Here is a 23,914-nt window from a genome sequence, read left to right as displayed (position 1 = left end):
TCTGATTAAATGGCCTTGTGTTGCCGAGCAGATGAGTGACTGGAGTTTCTATTGTGGGCATGAATGTGTGTAAGAGTGATTTAAGCCAAATCTGTTGTTATGTTAGTAAATGATTTGAAAACTGAATGTAATACTTGAGTAGATTTTTATTCTCATTTGAAATTTAGTTTCCTTTTTACTTTACTAATATTATTTCAACAAGCTATTAAGCTCTGATTATATTTGGAGATTGACTACTAATCAGTTTGATATATAAGTAAATATTGGGGTTTATTAAAAAAAAAACTGAGTATTTCCCCTTAGACTTGAGTCAGTAGGTCAAACTGATTCCATAGGTCTAAACTACCCTGTAATCTCCTCCCCTTAAAATGGGAAACAGAGCTTTTTGTTACTTTTTTATTCTCTGTTCAACCACAAATAACAAAATGACAAAAGCAAAATGACCAACCACCTACTGAATTACATGTTTCTAATCACTTTGACCAGTCTAGTCAAATCATAATTGCTCTAAATTTTGAAATTGAACATTGAAATATTTTACTCTTCAGTTCACATACTTAGAATTTTAGGTCCCAGAATGTTAGAGCTGACTGACCTGCTAGTAATTTATTTTGTGTTAGTAATGAAGATAAAACAATGTCAACTGACTTTTGTAAAATGTTAAATAGTATAGAATTAACGAGAATTTTTTGTTTTTGTTTTTGCTATACTGGGGATGGAACCAGAGGCATTCTACCTCCTAGCTACTCCCCCATCTCTATTTTTATTCTTTATTTTGAAATAGGGTCTCAGTTGCAACGGGCCCAAGCCTGCCATGCTCGGTGAGGCCAGTGCTGGGGCAATGCAGCATCCACAGGGAAATAATCACAGAAAATAAAAAATCAGATGCTTTCCCTAATATGAAAAAAAACTAGGAAGAAATGGGTAATAGGAGGAAATTTAGTTGAAGAAAGAGCCCTATGGAGGAGCAATTAAGATGACGTATCAGAAGGGATGGGAGGGAGGAAGATGAAATCTCTCTAAAGCACATGATGTACTAAAACAAATATACCAAATGTCAATCACTAAATCAAGCATGGAGTTGAGGGAGGGGGAGAGAATAGAATGGGAATTGGATAAAGGCTAATTGGATGATGTGTGCTTGTATATCCTCACATGTCTTGTATTCCATTGAGATGTTTGACTACAATGCACCAATAAAAATATATTTAAAAAAAAAAAAGACAAGCAGAGTTTTCTGTTTCCTGCCATGATGAAATAACTTGCCACAGGCCTACGGACAATAAAGGCAAGTGACCATGAAATATAACCTCTGAAACTGTGAACCGAAACACTTTTTCTCCTTATAAGATTATTATCTCAAGTATTTTATCACAGTGATAAAAAACTAAAAAAAAAAAAAAAATATATATATATATATATATATATATATATATAGTCTTCTTGTTCAAAACAGATTGAGATTTAGGTACCATTAGTGCATTTTTAATTCTCTTTAAAAATTCTGCATTATGAAAAGTTCTACTACCTTGCTGTATTTGTAATTATGATATAATTATGTTTCCATTGTGAAGTACAGCATTTAAAATTATAAAGTCCAGCTGGGCGTGGTGGCACACACTTGTAATCCCAGCATTTGGGAGGCTGAGACCAGAGGATCACGGTTTGCAGACAGCTTCAGCTACTTAGTGAGGCCCTTTGCAACTCAGTGAGACCCTGTTTCAAAATAAAGAATAACAAATTGGGCAGGGGGTATAGTTCGGAGGTCAAATGTCTCTGGTTTCCATCCTCAGACCCGCAAAAAAAAAAAAAAAAAATTGTTTACATTGCTGAGTACAAGCTTTATAATTTTTTATCTTTAATTGTTATAAATTATTGGATTTTAGGTGTGTTTCTTATACAGTGTTCAACACTGGTTTTGTCTCTGAAACACAATCTGAAAACTTTTCCCTTCAATGGGGGTTTTAGTTTGTATTAAGTCATTTGTATTTTTCATTTATATTAAATCACTTGTATTTTTATTTGTACTTTATATTAAAATTTTATTACCACTGTTGACACTTGCTTTCAACATACTGATTTAAAACAATATTTTTTAAGTGTTATAAATTCTGAAATTCAGAAATACAAAATCAATCTCAATAGGATAAAATCAAGGTGTTGGCATATTTAAAATGTCCTTGAATGGAGACTAAATTTCTGGCTATATTAATACTTTGATTGTTGCAGTGATTAAACATGTTTTTATTTTTGTTTTAATATGCTCAAATAATATTCTTATCCTTGTTCTTAACATACCTATCATATCTCTTTTCTAAATTCTCTTTCTTCTCCAGCTCCCCATTTTCACCAATAAAATGAGATTTCTTGATTTGGGCCTTTTTTTTTTCATTAAGTAGGTATATTATGCTATTTGTCAGCTTTAAATGTTAAATTATTCTTTCATTACAAATACTGTGTTGATTCTGCTTCCTAACTTAACTCCCTTTCTCCTTCCATTTTATTTTGGCTGTTTCCTTTCTACAGTCTGAGCTTAGTGCCCTTCTTTCTTTCTTACTCAATGGAACTCAGTCTCAGCATTTCGAATTTGTATTTTCTATGGGTCATTTTGCATTAGCATGGTAGAATTTAAAGAATATGGATTATATTTGAAGGATATATGTAGGTTTTTATCCAGAAAATAATTATGAATCTCACAATTAAAGTGCTTGTGCTGTTAAATTATTTGGCCTATATTACAGATTGGTCTTTTGGCCCAGCTATTTAATTGTTTTTATGCATGTGCCTGTGTAACATTACATTTCCGCCTTTTAAGGTAGATTTATATTTTAAATATGTGAAATGTATTGAAAGCATCATTTATCAAATTTTACAGTGTGGGCTAATTAGATTTTTGTGGCCAAATTTATCTTTATGAAGCACAGAATTTTATCATAGCTACATATTATAAATATAAAAAGAATATTATCCATATATTTAACCATATTTATAGACAATACTACTTATATAATATTTATGAAAGATAGACTTTTAACAGTATCATGTTGATGATAGTAATGAATTTTAAACTTTGAAACACAAATTTATCTAGGGAGAGCATACTCTATTTCTGTAGATTCTACTATAAAGGAGGTACTTCAAAGATCTAAAATCCTGATTTTTAAAAATATCAATAGCTCAATCTGCTTCCGATAATCCTAAATATAGTTTTTGCAAAACTGGGTTAAAGTAATATAGCATTACATTTAAATTAATATGATTTTATACAACTTAAGAAACAAAACTTTGACTTTGGTATAATAAAAAAATTTTGACAATCTTTAGAATAGTTTATAATGAATCAGACTAAACAGGCATGTAAATAGGTTAACTTGGCATCAGTAAAACAAGGGTTAGAGTCTACTAATACATGAATAAAATTTTAAGCTATTTAAGTGATATCTTTAATAATTCTCCAGCCATAAATGCTACTATCACAAATACAAAACAGACAATGATACCTGTAAAACAAAATGGAAAACTCAATCTCCTCTATGCAACTACAGCTTTGCTTTATCTATGTTTACTCAGAAATTTATTGGCCTTTATTTTATAAGCTTAGATTACTGGTTTGCTAAAGCCAAACAGATTAAAAGAAGCTAAACAGATGAAAATGAAAGAAGTTATCATAGAGAGCCTCACTGTGTACAAAAGTGGTAAAAGCTTACAGGCCAGGACTGAAAGAAAACCCATTAAAATGAATAGATATGGTAAATACATATTCAATGGTGATTTTCTTACCTCATGAAAAACTCAATTTATATTTATAGCCTATGTTGTAAAGAAATGACATTATTTACCAAATTTGTGTATGGATCTTTTTAAAGACAATAAAAGCTTAAAAAATAGGTAGAAATTAAGAGTAGATATTTTACCTGGAAAATCAACATATACATTCTTAGTAACAACTGAAAATATAAATCTAATCAGCTTTTTGACTGAGTTGTCTGATGTTTTCTTAAAGTCTGAAAGTCTGCTGGAGTAAAGTGTTTTAAGTTCTTTTTATATTTAAGTATTAGTCTTCTGTTAGAGGAATAGGTAGAAAAAAAAATCCAATTCTTTAGGCTTTCTCTTTAGACTCTTTACTTCCTTTGATGAACAGAAACTTTTTAGTATGATGCCTTCCCATTTGTTAATTCTTTTTTTAATTTCCTGAGCTTTGGAGGTCTTGTTGAAGAAGTTACTACCTGTGCCTATAAGTTAGAGTATTGAACTTATGTCCTACTCTAATAACTTCATAGTTTTTGGTATAATTTCCAGGTCTTTGATCAATCACAAGTTAAATTCAGTTCCATTTTTTTTTACAAATAGATATTATTCCATTCCATTTTTCTACAAATGCGTAGTCAGTTTTCCCTACACCATTTATCGAAAAGACTATCTTTTGTTCCAATATATGTATTTGGTCCTTTTGTTGAAGATCAGTCAACTATGATTGTGTGGATGTGTTTTCGTATCTTCTATTCTTCTCCACTAGTCTGTGTGCCTGTTTTTGTGCCAATGTCATACTGCTTTGAATACTATAGCTCTGTAGTATAATTTGAAGCCAGGAAATGTGATGCCTCCAGCATGGTTATAATTGCTGAGAATTGCGTTAGAAATTCTGGATGTTTTGTTCCTTCATTTAAATTTATGATTGATTTTTTTTTTAGGTCTAGAAGAATGACATTGGTATTTTGATAGAGATCGCATTAATCCTGAAGATAATGTTTGGTAAAATGGCCATTTTGATTATATTTATTCTGCCTATCCAAGAGCAAGAGAGATATTTTTATCTTCCTAGGTCTTCTTCAATTTTGATATTTAGTGTTTTATAATTTTTATTGTAGAGATTTTTACCTCTTTAGTTAAGTTTATTCTTAGGTATTTTATTAGTTTTGAGGTTATTGTGAATGAAATTGTTTTCTCTATTTTTTCCACCATGGATTCATGGTTGGCAAATAGAAAATATACTGATTTCTTTAGGTTGATTTTGTATCCTGCTACTTTGCTGAATTGGTTTATAGTATATTGCCTTAATGATGTTGAGATATGTTACTTCTATTCCAATATTCTTTGATTTTTTAACATAAATGTGTATGAAATTTTGTCAAATGCATTTTCTTCATCTATTGATATGATCATGTGAATTTTCTTAGTTCTATTTATGTGGTTAATAGAATATTGATTGGTATATTTTAAACCAGCCTTGCTTTTTTGGGATGAAACCAATTTGCTCACAGTGTACAGTTTTCTTGATGTGGTTTTAAATGTACACAGCTACTATTTTGTTTAGAATTTGCATCTCTGTTCATCAGTGATATTGGTCTGCAATTTTTTAAGTATCTTTATTTGGTTTTGGTATCAATGTGATACTGGTCTCATAGTGGTAGTTTAGAATAATTGCTTCTCTTTGGATTTTGTAAAATAACTTGTGAAGTATGGAGTTTAGTTCTTCACTAAAAGTTTTTTATAAGTCAGCTGGAAAGCTGTCTGGACCTGGGCTCTTCCTTGATGGCAGAATTTTTATTGTTGTTTCTATTTTTTGCTTGCTTGCTATTGGTTGTTTTCAGTTTTCAATATATTCTTGGTTATTTAGATAGGTTGTATGTGATTAGAAATACAAATGCCTAATAGATACCTGAAAAAAATTCAACATAAGTAGTAATCATGAAGATGCAAATCAAAATCAGAATCCATTTAACCCTAATCAGAATGGCACTAACAAAGAAGTAAAATAAAATGAAATGTTGATGAGGATGTGGGAAATAGAAACTCTTCTATACATTTAGTGGGATACTAAACTAGATTAGTCACTATGGAGATTAGTGGGAGGATTCCTTAGAAAACTGGGAATGGGTCCACCATATGATTCAATTATTCCCTTCTTGGGTATCTTTTCAAAGCAGTCAAAACCAGAGAACTACAGTAATAAATTCATACCCATGTTCATAGAAGCACAATTCATACTAGACAAATTATAAAACCAATCTAGGTGTCCCATGAACAAACAAATAGATTACAAAGTTATGGGAAATACACACAATAGAATTCTGCTCAACAATAAAAAACAGCATTACTTCATTTTCAAGAATATGGAAAGATCTGTAGAATATGTTAAGTGATATTTACCAATCACAGAAAGTAAAGGGTGATATATTTTCTCTAACATGTACAGGATATGGAATAGTTGTGATACAAGGGAGACTTTAGATAATGAAGGAGAAACCTTGGTGGTGTCAGGGAGGAGATATAAAGGTAGGGGAGGAGAAAAACTAAGGTTCAGTAATGGAAATATTACCATGAACTATGTGTATTTATATGAATTTACCAATGTCAATCTGTGTACCATTTATTGGGAGTGAGGGAGGGAAATGAGGAGGCAGGTAGGGTCATCAAGAGCATGTGCATGTATGTTATTGTCAACATGATTTATATTATCATGTGAGATTATTGTGCACCAGTAAAAGCACACAGAAAAAAAATTAAGTCTTGCTGAAACAATCAGAGTGGAAAACTTGCATTGCTTTAGGATGGATCTGTTTACATTTCAATGCAAAGCCAATAAAAACAAATAAATTAACTGATTCTTATCACATTACTTTCTGAACCTTCTTGAGCTTCCACTAATTTTCATGGTATCATGAATCACTTTGTTTCAATTTGAGGAATTTGTAACTTTTAAAATCAACCTCTTATCTCCCAAAAGTAGTTAAGCTCAGTATGTAGGTGGGAGAGAAAAATGTCTAGTTTTTTTCTTATAACAATTATATCACTGAAAAAAATAAAAGACTAAATTTTGACTACCATGTTAAAATACTTTACTTAAATACTTCAGTCCCATCTTTATTAAATCTTACTTTATTATTTAATTTCTATGGTTTCTATCCTACTTGCTTCAGACACACTTTAAAGTACATGATTTAATGACATTTTAATATTCATTTTTATAGAAAATTGTATTATATGCTTTATTCAATAGAATATATTTGGAGATGGATGTCTAACTATGTTTGCTAGGCTAGCCTCAAAGGACTGTACTTACAGAATTCCCTGGTCAGTTTCCTGAAAAGCTGGGGTTACAGGTGCACACACTCTGCTCGGGTCTGCCTATTATTATTTTACTGTGTGAATTTATGGAGAAGAGTGTGATAATTTGATATCAGTAAAAGGTGTGCAATGTAGAAGTATTTTAATTGTATGCTTACAATTCATCACAGTCTTTAAGATACAGTATGATAATTGGGATTATTTCCATTGAGAACACTTTATACTTTGTAAATACAAACTGATTTGCTTCAGTTATACACATACTCTGGCTGTGTGTTAATTTATTCATCTATTTGCAACTATATATGCTACTGGCACTTAAACTTGAAATTGACTAAAACCCTGATTTGTTTTTCTCAGAGATGAGGTCCCACCTAGTATGTTAGGTTTTTTCCTCCTATCTAAATTTACAACAGTAAATGTAATCCCAGTGCATTTAGCCTCATTGATCTGGTCTTTTTGACATTCTAGCATGGTTACTTTTAACTTTAACTTTTCATTATTTTAATTTATATACTTTTATGACTTATTTCCCTGCAATTTAAATATACATATATTATAGCATATGTCATTATTGAAATAATAATAACAAGGTCAGAGGCATATCCTAAAATTTAATATATCTTAATTTTAAGTTTTAGTTTTCAATGTACACAGAACACACACTAAAGGACAGTGATATTTCTTTGAGACAGTATGGTACAGAGCAGTAGACAGACCACAGAAGGGTTCAAAGAACAGACGGCACTACCTAGAGACTGAGTGGCTTAGAGGAGGGAAGTTATCACTGTGCAAGGAGGAACTAATCTTAACTCCACTTCAAATTGAGTTGAACAATTACTTTACAGGCATTATTATGAACCTCTTTTTAGTTTCAAAAGGAGATGTAGTGCTAATATTTGCATTACAAAAGGTTAAATATTTGAATAGAGTCTTTTAAGTGTGGATTGACTGTCATATCAGCAGCTACAACAGAAGAAAGAGCATCACCAAGAGAAAAGCAAGTAAGAATTGAGGCCTGATCCAGCAATATCACCTCTGGGTATCTACCCAAAAGAATGGAAATTAAGCTACCAAACTAATGCATGCATATCTATGTTCATAGCCACACAATTCACAATTGTCAAACTATGGAGCCAGCCAAGGTCCATTCACAGATGAATGGATTACAAAACTATGGGATATGTACACAATGGAATTTTACTCTGCCATAAAGAAGAATGAAATTATGTCATTTACAGAGAAATAGATGGAACTAGACAACATTATCTTTTTATAAAATTTAAACTCCTATACTTGTCACAATATTCTGGGAATATTCCTTAGTTACTACACGTGTGTGTGTGTGTGTGTGTGTGTGTGTGTGTGTGTGCATGCACAACTACACTTTGAAAGAGATACAAATATGATAAAATCATAGTAATTGGTAAATTATTAAAGGTAATATCATTGTTTTAATTGTATGTGTCTGTGTGTGTGTTACTAGGAATTGAGCCAACAGGTTCTACCACTGAATAACAAACCCAGTATCCTTCCTGTTGAAAACAGTCTCTTTAAATTACTAAATCCTTGCATTTAATCTGTGATCCCCCATTTCAGCCTCCCAAATACTAGATTACAGATATGTTCTACTGTGTCTTACCAGGCTATATAGATTTTATACTCATCTCTAAGCTTTTCTGTGGGTTTGAGATTGATTCAAAATAAATTTAGATTAAATTAAACATAAACATAATTATAAATTCATAAATAAGAGATGCTATGATTCTGTAAAATTAAATTTAATTCATAGAAATATTTCTATTCCAAACTTACCACTAGGAAGCAATCACACTGAGGAGTCACATCTGTACCTCTGCTGAGCTTCCTCTTTATTTTTAATGCTATGGTTTTGGAAGTTTTCTTTAAAATGTTGTTCGCTTTTTTTTATTTTATGCTTTTTGTTTTGTTTTGTCTTTTTGGTTCAGCATAACTGGAACATTTGAAAGCTTTTCTGCTACTGAAACTTTTGCAGATCTTGAGAAAGCTCGATCAGGGGGTCCATGACGGTGTAGATACCCCATGAAGAATGTCTAGCATTCCTTTCTTCAAAAAATTATTTTAGGATTATTTGGATTAATATGTTTAATTGAAATTTTATTTATAAACATTATAACTAAAACTGATGGGCAGCGGCTTGTGAGAGACTCAGGCAGCAAAGATTCTTTCCCAAGGATTGAAGGGTCTGAGAATCGCCCACCAATCCAAATAATGAAGGACTCACAAGAGATGTAAAATCAAGCAGGGTTTATTGTGCTGCAGCTCTTACTGGCAAGCCAGGGTCAAGTCTCCTTCACAAGCCTAACTGTCATTCAGAGGAATTGTCCAGCAGCTACCAGAGGAATGATTCCTTCTGGCTGGGCTAATGCTCAGCCTCTTAGATAGTAAGCAAGTGGTCAGAGCTTGACCCCAAGCCCAAAACAGACCTTACTTTTATAGTCCCAGAAGGGGCGTTCACATTGGGATACAGTCAATAGGTTTACAAGTGCAGCCATCTTGTTCTTTGCAGCCAGCCAATAGATTTACAGAGTAAACAAGTGCAGCCATCTTGTTCTTTGCAGCCATCTTGTTCTTTTGAAACATTCTTAACAGAAACACACTTTGGAAACATTCTTAACAGGAAAACAAGTTCCAGACACTTTAACTTACTTCTATATCCTAATTTTATAAGGGGAATGGGATGGCCCTCTCAATACTCTTACAGGATAAAGTTATTGGGTCAAACAATAAGTTCAAACTCACCTTAGTTAGAGCCACTGTATAAGATTAAGTTTGAGTCAGTCTTGGGAAGTGAGACAAAATACACTATGATTGTTTAAATGTCTAGCACCCTTGCCCTAAACTTTACAGAAAATAATAACTTTTACTGTCCTTGGCAATCCTGCTTGCATGACTCTGCTCTTTCTTTTCTGCCAAAAAGTAAAGTATACAAACTGTAACAAATCCTGAATAAAATGGAGAAAGATTGATCTCGTGTGGCTTCTCTCATTGGCCTCGGTTTCCCCTCATCAACACACGAACCCCGACTCTGCTAGGGCTGGACCCTGCACTTTTCAACCTAAATGTGGGGTGAAAACAGGTAAGGCATTATTTTTGCACAAAATTAGCATTCCTAATAGGGCAATGAATCTGGTACCTCTTAAAATGGTACGAGGTCATATGCTTACTAGATTAATTTAGATTTACTTTCTATGGCTTCACAAATTATCCCTCTATTAACTCTATTCTCACCCAGAGCAGTTACTGCAATCAAATGTAACTAAAGAGTCCAACCTTCTCCTGTATCCAGCAAAAGGTTTGTGCTCATCCGCAAAATTATTTAAGCATTAAATTATGCTACGAGCAAACGTACAACCTGGATTCCTAAGAACCTTCTAGTATCTGTAGCAACAAGCTAATCTGGAATGTCATTTGTTAGATTGTATTATAAACACAAAATCAAAATGAAGGGTTTTATGTGTTGTGTACAAATCTTAATTATTTTGAAATGGATAAACATCATTACATTTGTAACCTTGTAAAGAGGATTTTTCACAATGTGACTAGCTTGGTGTACATTCAGCTAAAATTTTTTTAAAAAGGTGCATGAAGAGTTAAAAATCAGAAATTAAACAAAGTATATGTAGAGATAACTATTTTATATTACATGACACTATCCTGTATTTATTTCTGCCCCCATTTTGAAAGTATTTATAAAACTAGTTGAGGACAGCTGTATTTTTTTGTTAAACTATTTAGTAGAATTTGTGCCTTTTTGTCTGTATGTGAATAAATGCTGTACATTTTGCAATTTTAAAAAATTATGTTTGCTGGTTTTTACCCTCAGTAGAACTATAAGTAAGCAGAAATTTCAGCTCCATTATGAACTTCAGCTTTAGTAATGCTAATTTTAAACTTCAAAAATTACTGGGGTAATTCATTTAATCTTAAATGAACTGAGAAAGACAAGCTTTATAATGTATCTTTTAAATGACTAGTAGAAAGATCACTAGGTTTCAGAAAAGCAATAATTTTACTACCATTAAAAGCAGTCAGAAACAGATTTCTTGTGTAGAGAAGCTTTTATTTCTTTCAAAGTTATATTGGTATGGCACTTGTATAGGTCTTCTTTCGTAGTTAAACTACTGACTACCACAATTATTTTCCTATAGTAATAAAAATAGTTGAGAAAATACCATACTAAAAAAATTTTGATTTCAGTAAAACTAAATGATTCTAACATTTTACATTTTAATTTATTTAAATCATATGAAACTTGTATGTATAAACAAGTATTTGCCTATATGTAGTATTTTAACTAGAATGCTGATAAGGAAAATTATTCATGATTAAAATTATGTTCTATATAATTTTATTTTGGATGAAAATTTAATAAGCAGTTTAACCAGAATTACTGAGGGGAACTGAGAGAGAGGGGAACTGCTGTTATCAGTGGTTGTCAAGAGTGGCACTGGGGGTTACGACTGACTGCATGGAAATATTCTGAAGAGATGGAGATATTCTATGTTTTCATGGAGGGGGGATTGCCCAAATACATATCTTCTAAAAGCATTAACACTCAGAAATGAACTTTTATGTAAATCATTTCTCAGTAGTAACTAGTTTTTTTTTTAAATTTATTTTTATTGGTGCATTGTAATCATACATCACATTGGAATATAAGACTTGAGAGGATATACAAGCATACATCATCCAATTAGCCCTCATCCAGCCCCCATCCCATTCACTCCCCCTCCCTCGATCCCATGCTTGTTTGGTGATTAACTTTGATACATATGTTTATGTACCTCCTGCTTTTAAAAGAGGCTCCATCCTCCCCTATTCCATACCCTCTGATTGGTCACCTTAATTGCTTCACTATAGGGCCCTTTATATAGCTCAACCACTTCCTGTTGCCCGTTTCCTCCTAGTTATTGCTGATTAGGGGAAGCATCTGGTTTTAATTTTCTGTAATATTTCTCTGTGCATGCCGCTTTGCAAATAATGATCCCACTCTTGACAGCCCCAGTTGTTGCCTGGCTACCCGGTGGACTGATCAGACCTCACTGGCTCAAGCAGCAGCCTTGCCTTATGGGAGGCCCCGGTTCTAGCCTCGCTGGCTCCGACACTGGCCTAACCCCTCACCTGGCTCCAATCCCGGCCTCAGAGGCCCCAGCACCGGCCTTGCCTCATGGCAGGCTCCAATGTTAGCCGATGGCCCCGACATCATCCTAACCCCTCGGCAGGCTCCAATCCAGGCCTTGGAGGCCTCAGTAGCGGCCTTGCCTCACGGAAGGCTCCGATGCCAGCCAGTGGCCTTGGCACCAGCCTAACCCCTCAGCAGGCTCTGATCCCGGCCTCGGAGGCCCCAACATCGGCCTTCCTTGTGGCAGAATTCGATCCCGGCCTCTCTGGCCCCAGCACCGGCCTAACCCCTCGGGAGGCTCCGATCCCGACCTCAGAGGCCTCAATAATGGCCTTGCCTCACGGAAGGCTCCGATGCAGGCCGTTGGCCCCAGCACCGGCCTAACCCCTCGGCAGGCTCTGATCTAGGCCTCGGAGGCCCCAGCACCATCCTTGCCTCACGGCAGGCTCCGATCCCGGCCACGCTGGCCCCGGCACCGGCCTGACCCCTCGGCAGGCTCCGATCCCGGCCTTGGAGGCCCCAGCACCGGCCTTGCCTCACAGCAGGCTCCGATCCCGGCCTCACTGGCCCCAGCACTGGCCTAACCCCTCGGCAGGCTCCGATCCTGGCCTCGGAGGCCTCAATAATGGCCTTGCCTCATGGAAGGCTCTGATGCCGGGCGTTGGCCCCAGCACCGGCCTAACCCCTTGGCAGGCTCCAATCACTGTCTCGAAGCTCCAGCACCAGCCTTGCCTCACGGCAGGCTCCGATCCCGGCCTCGCTGGCCCCGGCACCGGCCTAACCCCTCGGCAGGCTCTGATCCCAGCCTCGGAGGCTCCAGTACCGGCCTTGCCTCGCAGCAGGCTTCGATCCCAGCCTTGCTGGGCCAGCACCAGCCTAACCCCTTGGTAGGCTCTGATCCCGGCCTTGGAGGCCTCAATAATGGCCTTGCCTCACGGAAGGATCCAATGCTGGCCATTGGTCCTGGCACTGGCCTAACACCTCAGCAGGCTCCGATCCCGGTCTCAGAGGTCCCAGCACCAGCCTTGCCTCACAGCAGGCTCCGATCCCAGCTTTGCTGTGTCCATCGCCGGCCTCACCTCTCAGCATGCTCTAATCCGAGCACCCTCTTCGCCTAACTATTTGTCCCATGTTCTCGAGGGTACGTGGGGGTAGGTAGCATTCTGCCTCTGGGGTTATTACTTGAAAAATTCCGGGTGTAATGTATCAGATCTCTGCCTCCCCTGAGTACTGCCCACTGCCATTGCCACTGCCTCCACCATTTCAAATCTTTCCCAAGCTCTCTTTTCACTCTGAATGTTGTCCAATCTTCCTAAGCATGTGCGATGGTAGCATTCAACCTTTGGTGTAATTTCTCCAAAATAAATAAATAAATAAATAAGGTTGGTAGGCTCCGATTTCTGCTTCTCCTGAATACAATTCTCCACTGCCAATGCGGAGACCGCTTTCAGCACCGCCTTTCTCCTTGGTCTCCGCTAAAGTCTCTCTCCTTACAGGTGATGTCCAAGATTCTTAACAATGTAGAGAAGAAGCAGTCCTCCTTTGCGGGGAATTTTTCCAATAATTCCAGTTCATTTGATAAGTTTTGTCTGCATCTTCAGTATCCTGGCATCCGCCACCTCCTTGACCCCTCTCCGATATTTTTCTTTTTTCTTTTTCTTTTCCTTTTTTACAGGGTCCTTCCAGGTGGAGAGGGGGGTCATCTTGGAGAGCCCCGCCAGCGCCTGCCCACCTGCCCAGGGTCGGGGGCCCGGGGTCCTTCCGGGTAGAGAGTGGGGTCGCCTAGGGGCACCCCGCCAGTGCCAGCCCACCCGCCCAGAGTCGTAACTAGTTATTAAAAGTATGATATTCCCATCTTTATATTTGAGGCTGAGAACTTTAGTTGAATCTCAAAATCCTAAATGAATGAACATGTATTTTCAGGTTCTAATTAGGCAGATAGTCACATGCTAACTGCAAAAGATGACCTAAGTACTCTAAAATTAAAATAATGTTTTCAAAACAAATTTTTTTTTTTTTTTTTGCTATACTGAGAATGAAACCCAGGGGCAAACTATCTTCTAGCTATACGCCCAGACCTATTTTTTATTCTTTATTTTGAAAAGGGATCTCACTGAGTTGCATGAGTTGCAAAGGGCCTCAATAAGTAGCGAGGCTGTCCATGAACCATGATCCTCTTGTATAAGCCTCCAGAATGATGGAATTACAAGCTACGCCACCACTTCATATGGTTTTAACCTGGTTTGAAACATAGGTTACATTGATGAAAATTAGACTCTTATTATGAATTCAACAGCTATCGAGTTGAATATTATTCTCTCATATATATATAATCATATATATGTATATATTGTATTATATATAGGGATACATATAATCATATGTATATGGATATACATAATCATATATATATATATATATGGATACATATATAATCATATATATATGAGAAGATATATATATTCTGTCCTCAGGAATGTTCTTTGAAATTTTGTACAGATTGTTAAAGGAGAGAGAAAAGAGATTGTATGCACTAAAGACTAAGTAGAACTAAAGTTATGTAACTTCCGTCAGGTTGGTGGAATAGAGTAAATTTTTTTTAAGTAATTCCAAATAGATAAGATGAAAAATAAGCAATGTCACATTGGATAGCATTCTAACTGCTGAGATCCAACATCTGACACACAAAACAGAGGAAGAAAGAATTATTTGCTTATTGATCTGGAAGTCTCTTTTTCTCCTTTTCTCTCTCTACATATATACAGTCTACTTTATGCCAGCTTGGCAACAGGACCTTAAGGCATGTGAGAGAAGAGAAGGGAGCCAGGGACACACACACACACACACACACACACACACACACACACACACACAACATAGTCCCTAAGGCCACACCCTAGGGACACACCTCCAGCCATGCCTTGCCTTCAGAGGCTACATCCCAGTGACTCAGGTCTAAGCATGGGTGTCTCTAGAGCATGAGTTCCAAGAACCATTTTACTTTCAAACCATAACATATAGTGTCTTGACAACATTCAAAAAAATTTTTGAGAGAATCTAGTAGATTAAATCATAAATGTTGCCAGCTGTGGCTGTGGTGGTGCACGCTTGTAATCCCCATGCTTGGGAGGTGGAAACAGGAGGATCGTGCAGGTTCGAAGCCATCCTCGCTGGCTTAAGAGACCCTGTTTCCAAATAAAATGATGAAAAATAGGTCTGGGAGTGTAGCCCGGAGGTAGAAGGGTTTCCAGAAATACTAGTACCAAAAAAAAAAAATCTTAAATGTTATTTTCTCTATCAAGGAGAAAGATTTTTTAAATGCATAGCTGCATCTTGAAAAAATTGGGCATTTTTTCAAGGGTCAAAAGCAAACAGAATAGATCAAGTTGATTAAGATACATGTACTTTCAAATTATTTTCAATTTCTACAACCTAAAGCCCAAAATTTAATGGTAAAAGGGAGGTTAAAAAAAGTAGTTTTGACAGTACACGTGAGGCTGATATAGAAGAATCACAGCTTGAAGGCCAGCCTTAGCAACTTAACAAGACCCTTAGAAATTTAGCAAAACCCTGTTTCAAAATTAAAAGAAAATAAAATAACATAAAAATGTCTGTGGGGGTAATATAGTAGTAGAATGATCCCAGGTTCAATCCCAGTATCACACATATACACAAAATGCCTTGGCCCAATGAAGTGGCAGTTTGGAAAATAAATCCCTAAATATGGCCAGTACTTCCAAAGAGTTATGTACTCAATAAAACAATGAAGGATTATAAATTATGAAGCCATTATGGAGATCAGTGTGGAGAATCCTCAGAAAATTAGAAGTGGATTCATCATATGATCTAGCTATACCACTCCTAAGGATATCACAAGAGACTTAAATCAAAATATTATACAGTATAGGGTATTCATATTTATTGCAGCATAATTTTAATAACCAAATTATGGAACCAACCCAGTTGTCCAAAGTTAAATGGATCATAAAATTATGAGATATACACACAATAGAATACTACTAAGCCAAAAAATGAAAAAAAAAGTTTCTCTTTTTCAGAAAAAGGAATAGACTTGGAGATTATTATGTTAAGTGAGATTAGCCAGTTGCAGAAAGTGAAGAGTCATGTTTTTTCTCATATGCAAAGCTAGGGAACAATTAGGATATAATAGGAATCTTAGATAATGGACGAGAAACTCCACTGGAGCATGGGAGGTGGTTTCAGGGAAGGGGCAAGGAAGAATTAATGAAGGAATCACTTCCATTGATATTATGTACATATGTGATAATATCAATACCAATCTTAATATCTCATATGGGGAAGGGGAGAGTGGGGAGGAAACTGGGGGAAATCCTGCCAGGTGCTGTGAGCATATGTCACTATCACTATGAATTGCATTATGATGTGAGTTTATAATGCACTAATAATAGCAAAAAATAAAATAGGTTATCTTAAAATTAAGCAAAATTAAAATGATAGTTTTTTTAAAAAAATCTATTTTTAATTGGAGGATGGTAAATGAGAAGAGAAAATTGTAGAGGAAAGGAAAAATTTATGTAGAGAGGTGAGAAAGACTACTTTTGTGAGTAGTCACGAAAGTAGTCTTTCTTACACAGTCTGAAATGCAAATTATAATAACTTCAGGGTCGAGGGCACACCCAAGAAAACATTGAGCTGAATTTAAAAATTTTACTACTTAAGGAATTTTCCGGAAGATGGAGACCGAGAAAAGCAGTCCTGCTAACATTCGATCCCTACTGCCACAATATCAGTGCTTTTCATAGCCAGAAAACACAATCAGCAGAAAAATAAAAACTGTAAATACAAGGGACAGAGGAAAAGAAGACTAGAAGAACAACCAGAGACCAGAAAATAAACCAGCCTGCTTTGCGGTGGTGGATGCCATGTCTGTGCCATCTTGCCTCACAGCACCAGGCTCCAGAGAGGAAAGGTAAACAAGGAACTGAATTGAGCAGCTGCAGGTCATTCAGGTGTAACTGAGCAGTTCTTGTAACCACAACCAGCTTACAATATTATTTTTGTTACTGTATTTCAGCTCCTAAATTGGACTGCACATTTTTTCCCCAGAGGCATTTGACCCCTGAGCTACACCTCCTGCCTTATTTATTATTCTTTATTTTGAAACAGGGTCTCACTAAGTTGCGGAGGGCCTCACTTAGTAGCTGAGGCTGTCCGCAAACTGTGATTCTCAGGTCTCAGCCTCCCGAATGCTGAGATTACAAGCATGTGCCACCACACCTAGCTCTGCTAATTTTTTTTAGTCCAATATGCATAGCTTACTCTTACTTTATCCACAGTACTTGGAGCAAGAAAAGATTTCAAAAAATTTATAAAAATCTAAGAAGAGAGAATGGGTGAGTTTGTATGTCTTGATAGAAATAGTATAACATTCAGTGTATATCCTTAAATATGCAAATTACAAGTTCATTGAATTAAGTGAATGTAGAAAGATATTTTATTATCAGCAAAATTCTATGACTATGATAAACACTTATTTTGTTAATTATTTCATTTTTTAGAGGTATGAACTGGGCCACTATTGTCTCTACTGATATAGGAACTAGCAGTGATGGAAGTATTTCATGGTCTTTTGTTCATATTATAAAATGACATAAACCTGGCTTGGTGGTACTGACCTGTAATGCAAGTTACTTGGGAGGCTGAGACAAGAGAATTGCAAGTTTAAAGCCTATATTGGAAAATTAGCAAGACCCTTCATGAAAATACAATTCAAAAAGTTCTGAATATGTAACTTAAGGGCAGAATACTTTGGGTTTCAGTCCTCAGTAAATAAATAAATAAATAAATAAATAAATAAATAAATAATAAAATAAATAAATAAAATGAAAGAATTTGCATTTGGGGCCAGAGTATCTAAAAATTATCTAATGTCTTAAATATCAGTATCTAGTAACCTATTCTTCTGCTTTTTAAAATGGCCTCTGCTTAATTAATAAGGAAATCACAACTTTAGATTTTCTTCTTTGTCAGTGTAATCTTAGCCCTCATATGGTCTTTCCCCATTGTGAAGTTAAGAATAATGCTTTTCACTACAGTACAATCAAAGAAAAATTAAATTAGGTCAGCGCCTATTCACACTCCTACTCTCAGACAGTAGAAGCCAGACACCTTTGTGAGACATCACATGTACTAGATAGGCCTAGCAATTCAGAAAAGAGGTCATACATCACTTGAGAGAAGAAAGAAAACTGTAAGAAAAATATTACCTTTTATACTATAAGATAATTCTTTGTAGTCGCCATGCTGTATATTAGACCCATAGAACTTATTTATCTTATAGCTGAAAATATGTACCTTTGATCAACATTTTCCCCACCTCCGTCCCTGGCAGCTCCTTTTCCACTCTGCTTCTGTGAGTTGAACTTTTTTTTTGGGTGGGGGGTTTCTGGGGATTAAACCTAGGGCCTTTCTTTTCTTTATTTTATTTTATTTTTTATGTGGAACATATTGAAAATGGCATACATTCTGACTGTGCTTGATGCCCCCCCACTTCCCCTTCCTTCCCTCCCAACAATGAGTGTCTAGGTTAACTATGCTAAATTCATACTTTTACACATATACTACCTCTGGTATTACCAATATTCCCTAGTTTGGGCATATTAGAGAAAATATATGTCCCTTTTCTTTCTGTGCTTGGCTGATCTCACTTAAAAGAATGTTCTCCAGGTCTTTCCATCTTCTTGTGAATGACATGATTTTGTTCTTTTTTATAGCTGAGTAAAATTCCATTGTGTGTATATTCCAAACTTTTGCAATCCATTCATCTGTTGATGGAGGCCTAGGTTGGTTCCATATTTTGGCTATTACAAATTGTGCTGCTATGAACATGGGTATGCATATGTTACTGTAGTTCTCTGATTTCAACCCCTTTGGAAAAATACCCAGGAGTGGTATAGCCAGATCATATGGTGAATCCATTTCCAGTCTTCTAAGGAATCTCCACACTGATCTCCATAGCAGCTGAACTAGTTTGTGCTCCCACCAACAGTATAAAAGAGTTGCTCTTTCCCCACATCCTCACCAGCATTTTTTGTTATTTGATTTCTTTATGCATGCCACACTGATTGGGGTTAGTTGGAATCTCAGTGTAGTCTTGATTTGCATCTCCCTGATGGCTAATGATGTTAAACATCTTTTCATGTATTGGTCATTTGTATCTCTTTTTTGGATAGTGTCTATTCAGTTCAGTTGTCCATTTCTTGATTGGTTTGTTTTGCTAGTGAAGAGTCTTTTGAGCTCTTTGTATAATCTGGATATTAGCCCCCTATCAGAGTGGTGGCTGGTAAAGATCTTCCATTCTGTAGGCTTTCTCTTTAGGTTCTTGATGGTTTCCTTTGATGAGCAGAAACTTTTTAGTTAGATGCCATCCCATGTGTTAATTCTTGCTTTAATTTCCTGCGCTTTAGAGGCAAATTATCTGAATTTTAATGAAAAAACAAAACAAAACAAAACAAAACAAAAATAAACCTAGGGGCTTTCCACTTCCTGGCTATTCTACCAGCCCTTTATTTTCTTTCTTTTTCTGCTTTGTTTTGTTTTGTTTGTTGTTATTGTTTGTATTTTGTTCATTTTATATGCTTCAAATTTGCTGAGCTTAATCTTGTTTTCTCCCTCTTTAGGAAAAAAGATAAAAATATGAGGTGATAGAAATATTAGATAGCTTAACTGAGATCATTATTTCACTATGTGTGCATGTGAATATATATATATATATATATATATATATATATATACACACACGCACACATATGTATATATAAAAATTCATCATGTTGTATATCTTAAATACATACACATTTTATTCATCAAATATACCTAAATAAAGCTGAAAAAACAATAAATCTCAAAGAAATGCAGAAATCCATATTTAAGCACATATAGCCAGAGTTTATCAAAATATTCTGAAAAACTGAAGTTGATATGACTTAAAAATGTAGTCTTCCAAGAAATATAGTTTAGATGTGATACAAATATGTTCAGAAGAGATTTTAATAATCATCAGCAATTGGTCTAGAAGGTCAGTAGTAATAGCCCATAATTTTTGAATTCTGTATGTCAAAAACATTTTGTAGTTGGAACTTACTTAGGTGGCACTGCATATTTATATTTTGAACAACTTTTTAAAGTCAATGGCTCATGTGATCTCAATTAAAAATAAAGATAACTGTGTAAAACCAGTGAAAGTGGCAGAAAACTATTGAAAGTTTGGCTCATTATAATAGCCTTAAAATGTTTAAAATTGTCAGATTAAAATTTTTAAGCACTTAAATTAACCAAAATTTTGAGTCCACAAAACAAAATTAACCAAGAAAAATGACCGAATCTCAGTAAAACCATTGCATTGGTTATAATATTTTCTAGTCCCACTCCTGTTCCAAAAACCTTGTAAAATCTTATTCCTAGTACTTATAAATTCCAAAATGATTTTATATAGGTAAGAAAATAAAGCTGGAGTTCTTTTCACTTCATTCTCAAAGAAAATATATTATTTAAACTATTATTCCCTTAAAGACTCCATTTGAAACTTTTTATTTTGACCTGGTGATAATAGTTTCTGGTGGAAAGAGTACCTTTGTTTTTTTTTTTTTTTTTTTTTTTTCCAAATGTCTTAACATCATAGCTTCCTGAGCTAATGGGAAATTAGGACAAACAATAGACTCATCAAAAGCCATAAAGAGAAAAGCTGATGAGGAAAAGCTGATGCCCATGGTGGGTCTGAAAAGCTCTGACCTATTCCTCAGAATCTAAAGCTCAGATACATAAATATATCCTAAGTGTTTTACTTAAGATGTGAGAAAAAGCAAAGCAAACTAAAATTAAGCACAAGGAAGCAAATGAAAATTAGAGTGCAGGTTAATAAAATTTATAATAGAAAAGCAATAATGAATCAAATTAAAATTTTGTTTCTTTGTAAAATAAATCAAATCGCAAACATTTTATTTATTTACCAATAAAGGTAAAATTTAAATGACCAATATCAGGAATAACAAAAGAGGTATTATTCCTGTGTTACAGAAAAAAATGATTATAAGAAAGTAATATGCCAATAAATCAAAATATTTATATGTAATCCCAGTATTTGGAGGCTGAGACCTGGAGGATCGCGGTTTGCGGACAGCCTCAGCTACTTAGTGAGGCCCTCTGCAACTCAGTGAGACCCGATTTCAAAATAAAGAATAAAATGTAGGACAGGGGCTATAGCTCGGAGGCAAAATGCCTCTGGGTTCCATCCCCAGACCCGCAAAAAGAAGAAAAAAAAAAACTTATATGAAGTGGGCAAATTTCTAGAAAAATAACTATAAAAGTTGACTCAAGAAAAGAGAATTGAAATGTACTTAATAATAAAAAAATTTACTCAAAAATCTTACCAGAAATAAAAGGCCCATATAACAAGGTTTTAAGCAAGAATTAACAACAATCACAAAGACTAACCAAAACAGAAGAGGGAGGGAATACACTAAGTTATTTTGTGATGTCAGTATTTCTAAATTGCTCAATGTTATATACCATATTAAAAACTAAAAACACACATACATTCTTAATAAATAAACAAAAAAAGCCTTTGACAAAAAATAATTTTCTTGACTAAAACATTTAGCACACTCATACTAAAAATGAGTAAAGCCAGGTGTCTTAGGGATAACAAGAAAAGCATGGGCAACTTGAGAAAATTATATAAATGGGTAAACTAGAGTACCCAAATCATTATTTTATAGTGACACAAATGACATGATCAGAAAAATAAAATGAAAGCCTATAAAAATAATAAAAATATTTAAATATCATTTATCTAGCAGGAGTCTTACAGTTCGATAATAATAGATAAATAACTAAATTTATGATATTAGGCAAATGATTAAACAATATTCCTTCAAATGCATACAGATGTCCACTAACCAAATAAAATATGGTTATTATGATTACACTTCAGGAAAATACAAAATAAAATTGTCGTGAGACATTAATTAATACCTGCTAGTCTGGTATGATAGGATGAGAAGTTTGTGCTGATGAGTATGGGGCTTAGTTTTGTGATGAGAAATGTTCTGGAGTTAGACCACGATGATAGTCAAAAACTCCTATGTAAAGAACATCAAAGCTGAACACTTTATAATGGTAGGTTCTATAATATGTGACCATGTCTTAATTCTAAAATGAATGAATTTCCAAAAACCACGTTCTTGTCTTCTAGTTCTAACATTTTGCTTGTTAATGTGATAAGATATACAAAAATCCAGAATGATATTTTAATAGAATATTTTTAATTGTGAAGAGAAAAGCATGCAACAAGAGTGAGGTAAAGTTCAATTATTTATGTGTTTTTTTTAAAGACATTAATGAAGAGATAATAAAAGAAGTAGACCTGTAGGCAGCATAAGAAGCCCTGGAGTATATCTAAAAGGGGGCTTATCTTTAATATGATATTCTATGTGACTTGAGGAATAACCAAGCAGATACATACCAGTGTAGCAGAATAACTGGGAGCCTACTAGGGATGAAGCCTACACAACATGATGCAGATATTTTTGGTCCAAGCAAAATTTCTTGGCAGCATCACTGTCCACTCTGTTTCTTCAAGATCTGAAGTGTGTGTGTGTGTGTGGGGGGGTGGGGGTTCTGGGGATGGAACCCAGAGGCCTTCTCCCTCTGGGCTACACTCCCAGACCTATTTTATATTTTATTTTAAACAGAGTCTCTCCAAATTGCTGAGAGCCTCACTACTTAGTTGATGCTGGCTATTTATTTATTTATTTATTTATTTAATTTATTTTTATTGGTGCATTGTAATCATATATCAGATTGAAATACAAGACTTGAGAGGATGTACAAGCACACATCATCCAATTAGCCTCATCCAGTCCTCATCCCATTCCCTCCCCCTCCCTGGATCCCATGCTTGTTTGGTGATTAACTTTGATGCAGTTGTTTATGTACCTCCTGCCTTTTAAAGAGGTTCCATCCTCCCCTATTCCATACCCTCTGATTGGTCACCTTAATTGCTTCACTTAGGTCCCTTTCTACAGCTCGACCTCTTCCTGTTGCCCCTTTCCTCCTAGTTATTGCTGATTAGGGGAAGAATCTGGATTTTATTTTCTGCGATATTTCTCTGTGCATGCCGCGTTGCAAGTACCAATCCCACTATTGAAGGCCCCAGTAGTGGCCTGGCTACCCGGTGGACTGATCCAGACCTCGCTGACTCAAGCAGCAGCCTTGCCTTATGGGAGGCAATGATTCTGGTCTCGCTGGCCCCAACAATGGCCTAACCCCTCAACTGGCTCAGATCCGGGCCTTGGAGGCCCCAGTAGTGGCCTTGCCTCATGGCAGGCTCCGATCCTGGCCTTGCTGGCCCCAGCACCAGCCTAACCCCTCAGCAGGCTCTGATTCTGGCCTCGGAGGCCTCAGTATTTTCCTTGCCTCATGGAAGGCTCTGATCCTGACCTCCCTGGCCCCAGCACTGGCCTAACCCCTTGGCAGGCTCTGATCCCAGCCTCAGAGGCCTCAGTAGCGGCCTTGCCTCATGGAAGGCTCTGATCCTGACCTCCCTGGCCCCAGCACTGGCCTAACCCCTTGGCAGGCTCTGATCCCAGCCTCAGAGGCCTCAGTAGCGGCCTTGCCTCATGGAAGGCTCTGATCCTGACC

This window comes from Muscardinus avellanarius (assembly GCF_963383645.1).
Source record: "Muscardinus avellanarius genome assembly, chromosome: 1".
Taxonomy (NCBI): Eukaryota; Metazoa; Chordata; class Mammalia; order Rodentia; family Gliridae; genus Muscardinus; species Muscardinus avellanarius.
The sequence above is the reverse complement of the archived record's forward strand: the minus strand, read 5'-3'. Positions refer to the sequence as shown.